Below are 7,500 nucleotides of genomic sequence, written 5' to 3' on the forward strand. Positions count from 1 at the left end.
CTCTCTCGCTCCACCATTTTATGTTGCCTGTGAAATCAGATGCCGGATATTTCTGATGTTCCGCTCCCCTTCCTAAAGAGGGCATCGTCCGTGGCTGCATCCTGCTGTTAATGATGCCTAGCTTGGCATGGGAGTGCACACACACACACACACACACACACACACACACACACACACACACACACACACACACACACACACAGCGGCACCGACGCCGAGCAGGATGTTTGGAGGTGATGAGGCCTCAGGAGGTGCTTGTGCTGTATGGCTAGTGTTTTTTTTTTTTTTTGCCTTTATATAGTCTACGGTGAGTTCAGCGAGGGCTTCTAAAAGATCCCATGCTATCTGAGCCACCGGGTAGTATCTGACTACATAGTCAAAGAGGAGACGAGATATACAGGCGGTGAATAATGACCACATCCCTTACTAACAGAAAAGTATATTAGGGATGAAAAACTACAATAGAATAATCACATTTGAGTGGATATATCTGTGCCTTGTAACGGCCTTATTATGTCGAGTAATTACAGCCTCTCCGTTGGACTCCAATTGTGTCCAGTGGTGTGTGTGTGTGTGTGTGTGTGTGTGTGTGTGTGTGTGTGTGTGTGTGTGTGTGTGTGTGTGTGTATGCATCTCTCTGTTGGACTCAGGTTGTTGTCCAGTGTTGAGTGTCTGCAGTTAAGAGGTCGATGCTACATTTGGCACCTTGTTGTGTCCTGTGAGCTCATCTGGGTGAAATGTCCCCTCCTTGAGGTCTAGGCACTCCTCCCTCTGCAGGTTTAACTTTCTAACCTTTGACCCCATGACCTTGTCTTGACCTCTCTGCTGCACAGCCCAACATGTACCTTCCGATAAACGCTCTGATCGGAAGACACTCCTTCATGGAGGCAACGAGGTGTACTGTGTTTAGAGCCAGGTAGTTCATCAATCACGTCCGTCTTGAGTCATCTTCAGGTAACCATGGTGCAGCTTCGGGAAAACAAAGACAGATGGGAAGCCTCCTCCGTAGGTAGCGGAGCGGTCCAGGTTTCTGAAGAGAAATTAGTGAGATTAAATCCAAACAAGCTTTTAGCGTCTCTCCCTTGTAGATATTCTTTATCGTCTCAAGAAATGTTCCCTGCTGTGTTTGAAGTCCAAACTGATGTACAGTTTAGAGTTTTTGTTGGCATCGGTGATCATGTTGAAATGATTTTTGTTAAGTAGTTGGGTGGCCAGTGGCACGTCCAGATGGTTTAACGCTGTGCAGATAGACAGCAACAGTGAAGATTGATTTTGGTCTCAATCATTTGTTATGACGTCCCCCTTTGTAGATAGCTTAGTTGAGCAGTCCAGGTCTCACACAGACAAATGACTGGGATTAGATCCATTCAAGATTTCTGCTTTTCTTTTCCTTTTCCTCTATCCCTCTATCTTGCCTTTCTTTCTCTCTTTCTTTTCCTCTATCCCCTCTATCTTGCCTTTCTTTCTCTCTTTCATGTCACCCAAGCTGATGGAAAGTTTGGATGCTGGCAGCAGGGGCTGTGTTTAAACTTACTTTAATGGAACCCCCTATTATCTGTTGGGTGTAACACAAAACACTTTACCAAAGAACACCAAGCGGGTGTATCAATGTTTGAGGGAGTCTCACATGTTTGCTATGAGGTCTCGGGTCTGGTCTTGTCTGTCTGAGAGGGTGCGGTGGTGTCCCAGTGTAGATGGATTGAGTGCCTTGAAGGATGGGATTCAGTGGGAGGCAAAGACGGGTCCTAACTAAACTAAAGCACTTTGAATTGCAACTCTTGTACGAAATGTGCTATATAAATAAAGTCTTACTTACTAACTCCATCCCAGCAGTGGCAATCCCGATGACTTAATCAAACACACAAAACATACGCATATCAATCAGTGATGCTGAGCAAGCATTTGTGGTGTGATTGAAGAGATCTGTCACTTGTGATTAACTCCGAAAGGCGTGCACAAAAGAGCAGGCCACTTCCTGTACTTGTTTGATTGGTTGGTGTTCAGGCAGGTAGAGTATTAGCTGTCTGATCCTTGGTGTAGCAGGCCTTTTGGTGTTCAGAAAGCCATGACACTGTGATTGGAGTGTACTCAGTGAGGTGAGGGGGAAGTGTACTCACTGTAGAGTACAAAAGACATGGATTTGGAGTACAGTTAGTGAGTGTATTTGCGTTTGAGTAAGAAAGGATGATTCATAGTTTTGGCAGGAGAGCAGAAGAGGTAGCAGTCTGGGTCCAAAGCCTAGCGTAAGCTGAGGAAATCATGGAAAAATCATTGCTTTGGCAGAGGAGGGAAATTCACTAACAGAAAGTGCTGCTGGAGGCGCAGTTTGGGGTGAATTAGGGGTACTCTGAAGAAGCACATAGAGGGGGAGGGGGGGGGGGGCAGTTTGGGGTGAATTAGGGGTATCTGAAGAAGCACATAGAGTGGGAGGGGAGGGGGCAGTTTGGGGTGAATTAGGGGTATTCTGAAGAAGCACATAGAGAGGGGGGGTGGGGGGGGGGGGCAGCAGTGACGGGCCAGAGGATTCCTGGATAGAAGACGAGAAAAGAATAAAATGAGACAGGACAGCATAGTGGTCAGACAGAGGAGGTCTGGTTTAAAGCTAACTCTCCTACTTCTAACAGTTCACCCTTACCCCTCCTCAACCTATGGTGGAGTCCAGGAAAGAAGCCTTTTCTTGTGGTTTAAAAAAACTGAACACCACTCTTTAGAGGGGGGGGGGGGGCTGTGATGAGAGTGGTTCACACCAGAATCCCCTGCTCATAAGTTTGTACTTCAAATCCCAGAGTTCCTCTTGTCGCTCGAGTGGAGCTGTGTGTGTGTGTGTGTGTGTTTGTGTGTGTGTGTGTGTGTGTGTGTGTGTGTGTGTGTGTGTGTGTGTGTGTGTGTGTGTGTGTGTGTGTGTGTGTGTGTGTGTGTGTGTGTGTGTGTGTGTGTGTGTGAGAGTGTGAGAGTGTGTGTGTGTGTGTGTGTGTGTGTGTGTGTGTGTGTGTGTGTGTGTGTGTGACTGTGAGTGATTTGTCCGTCCACACAGTTAAATACACTGTAGCTGACCAACGCAAACATGTCTGGTTAACCTCTAACCAACTGAGACTAGTCTGTGGGTCATGGCTTTGATACCCAGGGGGGAACCATACAGTATAGCCATACAGTGCTGTTAGATGCTTTGGACTAAGCCGTACACTAAATGAATAGCTGTCAAAAAAATAGCTGTGCCCACTGCCCTCACATCAACCTGCAGTGTGCCCACTGCCCTCACATCAACCTGCAGTGTGCCCACTGCCCTCACATCACATCAACCTGCAGTGTGCCCACTGCCCTCACATCAACCTGCAGTGTGCCCACTGCCCTCACATCAACCTGCAGTGTGCCCACTGCTTTCACATCAACCTGCAGTGTGCCCACTGCCCTCACATCAACCTGCAGTGTGCCCACTGCCCTCACATCAACCTGCAGTGTGCCCTCACATCAACCTGCAGCTGTGCCCACTGCTTTCACATCAACCCGCAGTGGCCCAATCAGAGTCCTCATTAAGCTCAGCCCAGGGCTGCTGGAGCTCAATCTGAGATTCTGAACATGTGCACCAGGGGGTTAAAAATGCCTTAGTCTCTAGCCGCCCCTGGTTTTTTTTTATCACCGTGCCAGAATATTAAAAAAATGCAATTACGCATGACCTGCCTCTCTTAAACACATCGTGGCCTCTCTCTCTCTCCTTCCTCCGGCTCCTGCTGTCCGTGGCCGACTCGTTGGTTTGGTTTGCCAGGCTGGCAGGGGCATGTTTGGAAGTGGACCCCTCGCCATTGCCAACATTTTGAACCGATTAAGAGCGCTTGAGGCGCAATTAATTTGACAGCAGAGGGAGAGACAGGGAGGGATAAACCCCCTCATGTCTCTGGCTAACAGTGGTGAAGGGAGAGAGGGAGAGAGAGGCAGGGAGGGATAAACCCCCCTCATGTCTCTGGCTAACAGTGGTGGAGGGAGAGAGGGACGGAGGAACGGAGGGAGGGTAGATGATAGGGTGGACTGTCAGAGACAGGGAAAGAGAGAGTTAGAGTGAAAAAAGAGAGATAAAGAGAAAGAGGCAAAAAGAGAGAGAGAGAGACAGAGAGAGAGAGAAAAAAGTAGAGAGGAAAGGAGAGAGAGCGAGAGAAAGAGAGAGAGTGTGGCTGTTGGGGAGACAGGTCTTGGCAGTGCAAGGGCAATAGTGCCGACTCAGCAGCTTCTCTGGCTGCTGGCCCAAAAAGCGGGGCTTGGCACAGCTCCCCAAAGGCCTGTGAGGACTGGAGGGAGGGAGGCAGAGAGAGAGAGAGAAGGAGAGAGAGAGAGAGAGAGAGGGAGGGAGGGAGGGAGAGAGAGAGAGAGAGAGAGAGACGTAGAAAGGGGGGAGAGGGAGAGAGAGAGAGAGCGAGGGAGAGAGGTAGGAAGGGAGTGAGGAAGCATTGGACAGAGAGACTGTGTGCGAGCGAGTGAGTGAGTGATTGGAGAAAAAAGGGAGGGGAGAGAGAGGAAGAGAGAGAGGGAGGAAGGGAAGGGAAGGGAAGTGCTCGGCCTTCCAAAGCAAACAGGAAAGTCTCTCCTTCGCAGGTGCAGCTTTTGTTTTCCATTGGGGGCCCTGAGGGTCGTCGCCGGGGCGGCCAAGCCCACAAAGTGCACCTCGTCTTTGGTATAACACCCTCCCGTTAGCCCCTGCCCCCCACCACCACCACCACCCACTCCCAATGTCTCGCTGTCCCACCCCACCAGTTCATTCAGAGCTCGAAGAGACTCTGTTTTGCTCCTCAATCAAAGCCCAACTCAGGCAGCTCCACAGTCAGGCAGCAGCAGCAGCAGTGGGGTGGGGTGGGGTGGGGGGATTCACTGACAGTGAGGAGCGCCAAGGGTCCGTCTGAATGAATGGATGTCTTGTTTGCCTTGGCTGGTGATCTCTGCGCCGTGAAGCGGTACACATGAGGTCATAGTGGAGGGCATCCATCTTTCCACTGCTCCTATCTGTCTGGGTGTGTCCCCGTCCCCACTGCAGTTAAGCCCAAAGCATTTTGGCAGCGGTCGGAACTGGGTTTCCAGGGAGGTAGCGCCGCTGGAGCACATTACTCCTGGAAACTCGATGAATTGTATCACTGTTGGGCCCGTCTCTGAAAGAAAGAGAAAATATATATGGAGCACCGTCTTCTACTCCGACTCCATCGGCTTTTAAAGTTTATAAAAGTCAGGGTCTGCTGCCCAACATTAGTGGAATGACTGAGCCAACTAACTAAATAATTCTCATCTGGCCATTTCTGTCAGGAATAGGTCAATAGTTGCATATTCTGGACACACGGCCACGCCTGTCTCAATGGTCTCAGACATATCTCGCGTCACGTGGAAGGAGTTTTTGAGTCTTTTCGGTGGAGTTAGCAGTCAGTTAGTCCGTATCAATCATTTTGTTTGTTTAGTCAGTCAGCAGCTCTGTCGTGTGTGTGCACTGGCAGCCCCTCGACAATAAAACAGTGTTTGCCATCAGGAGCTAAAAAGCCATCTGGTATTCTCACCCCCTTGACCGGATGGATTTGCGTCCTGTGAATTGATTTATGCCTCCGTCTTGATTTAACTAGCCGCCTGAAGGCGTAATCGTGCAGTGGCTCGCCCTAGTATCACCCTCAAGACCGCAATGTCTCTAGCATGGACTGGCTTCAATCATATTTCAGATTTATTTCGTTTTGCACTTAGTTTTGACTTATTTCGTTTTTTGTGTACAGACACAATGAACAAAAATGTACCATGGTAGTTAATATTTTCAGGACTTACTTAGTTTGATTTCACTTTTCTAATTGTTTCAGTGCTTACTGGCATTTGGAAAAACACTTTACACACGTTTTGCCAGGGTCTGTCCTTTTTAATGCACGATTGTGTTCCGTCAAACTGAATTGATTTTTACAGAGCTCTTTTTTTTTTTCTGTGTGTTTGTATAAAACGATTACAAGGTTTCACTTCAAACCTGTGCAATTTCACGTAATTGAAAATTTTTAAGGTTTGGGTTCAGAAAGCTGTTATATGTTAACATGAATTATCAGTGAAATGTCTGGAAATGTGAATGCTGGCTTGTTCGCTCTTTACTACTCGACTCTGAAGAGTAGAATCGAGGGACTAAGCTGCCTCTGGGTTTAAAAAAAAAGAAATTATGTTTGGAAAGTGATTTAATCAGGTCGGGACTCATCCTCTCTTGGCTAAGGCTGGGTCATAGCAGGTCCAACTTTTTTCTTGCAAACACTCTCTCTCCTTTCTTTCTCTTCCTCCCTGTTGCTCTCTTTCATGCTCCCTCGCTCTCTCGTTTTTGCACATTTGTGCAAATGACAGATGTTTGATCTCGAAAAAACACTGTGCTGGTTTTTTGTGTGTGTGCAGCCCCCCAAACAGGAAAGCAGAGTTTGCCAGGGCAGGATCCTGCTGTCTGATTTCTCTGTCCTGGGTGATTACTAAAAAAATCGAGAATCGTATTTTCATAAGGGGGAAAAAAAAGAGCGCAGCTTCTTAGCAGCTGAACGCTTGCTTATTTGCACTCCTCCGAATGTTCCAACCGCGGCAGCCGTTAACGCAGCCCGAGGGCCTACGCTTTTGGATGCAACTCTGCGGGGGAAGAGTTAGAGTCAGAGTCAGGTTCATGGCGGACATCCGTGCCGGGGTCTGCGTGTCCTGCCAGGGCGCCGTGGCAACGCCTCCGCAGGAGGGACCCTGGTGACGGACGCTGGATGGGGGACAGGTGCACGGCGGGACGGGCTGGGGTGGAGGACGGAGCGGGTTGGCACGCATCCCAGAAGCCCCCATGTTCCCCTGTAATCTGCCCAGTGGATGGCTACCCACCCGCCCCCCCTCCCCCCCAGCCCTCCTACCCTCCCATGGGGCTTTGCTGGATAGAAGGGCGTGTGAAAGAGTAAGAGACCCACGCCCCTCACAGACCTGAGGGCACCATCCAGCTGAACCTTTTGTGAGGTTGGAAAATCAATCAATTGATCCAAACTATTAAAATCACCCTGGTAAAAAGGGTTGGAGTGTCAGTTGGGGAAGATTGCGGATGATTTTCTCTGTGCTCTTTCACAGCTAGTATCCTCAGATGTGTGAGGCGGATTTGTGTGTGTTTGTGTGTGTGTGTTTTTTAAGAGATCTCTGTCTCAATATTTAGTAGTGGCTGTGCATATTCCGCTCATTTGTAAATATTGTTCCGTTCAGTGGTGTAGTGGTCCCTGGAGAAGTGGGTATACTCTTAATTTTTGTAATCAGCCCATACAGCACAGGATAAACGCCCTGTTTTGAGAAGTGGGTATACTCAATGCTGACTGAAAAATAAGTGGGTATAGTCCGTATACCTGCGTATACCCTGGACTACACCACTGGTTCCGTTTGTATTATAAGGTTCTTTTGCTCCCCCGGGCTTTGCTCTGGATACTCCAAACCCCCTGGTGGCGGGCGATTAAATTACAAGTCACTCAATGTTTGTGTTCGTGCTCCCTCTGTGTTCCTACCCTA

General features: G+C 48.8%; 1 protein-coding gene across 1 annotated transcript in view; it reads left to right on the plus strand.

The window, feature by feature from the left end:
* The window catches only part of daam1b (dishevelled associated activator of morphogenesis 1b), a 90,314-nt gene that overhangs the window by 51,870 nt on the left and 30,944 nt on the right, over positions 1 to 7,500 (plus strand). The window lies entirely within an intron of this gene.

This window comes from Sprattus sprattus (genome assembly GCF_963457725.1).
Source record: "Sprattus sprattus genome assembly, chromosome: 2".
NCBI classification, from domain to species: Eukaryota; Metazoa; Chordata; class Actinopteri; order Clupeiformes; family Clupeidae; genus Sprattus; species Sprattus sprattus.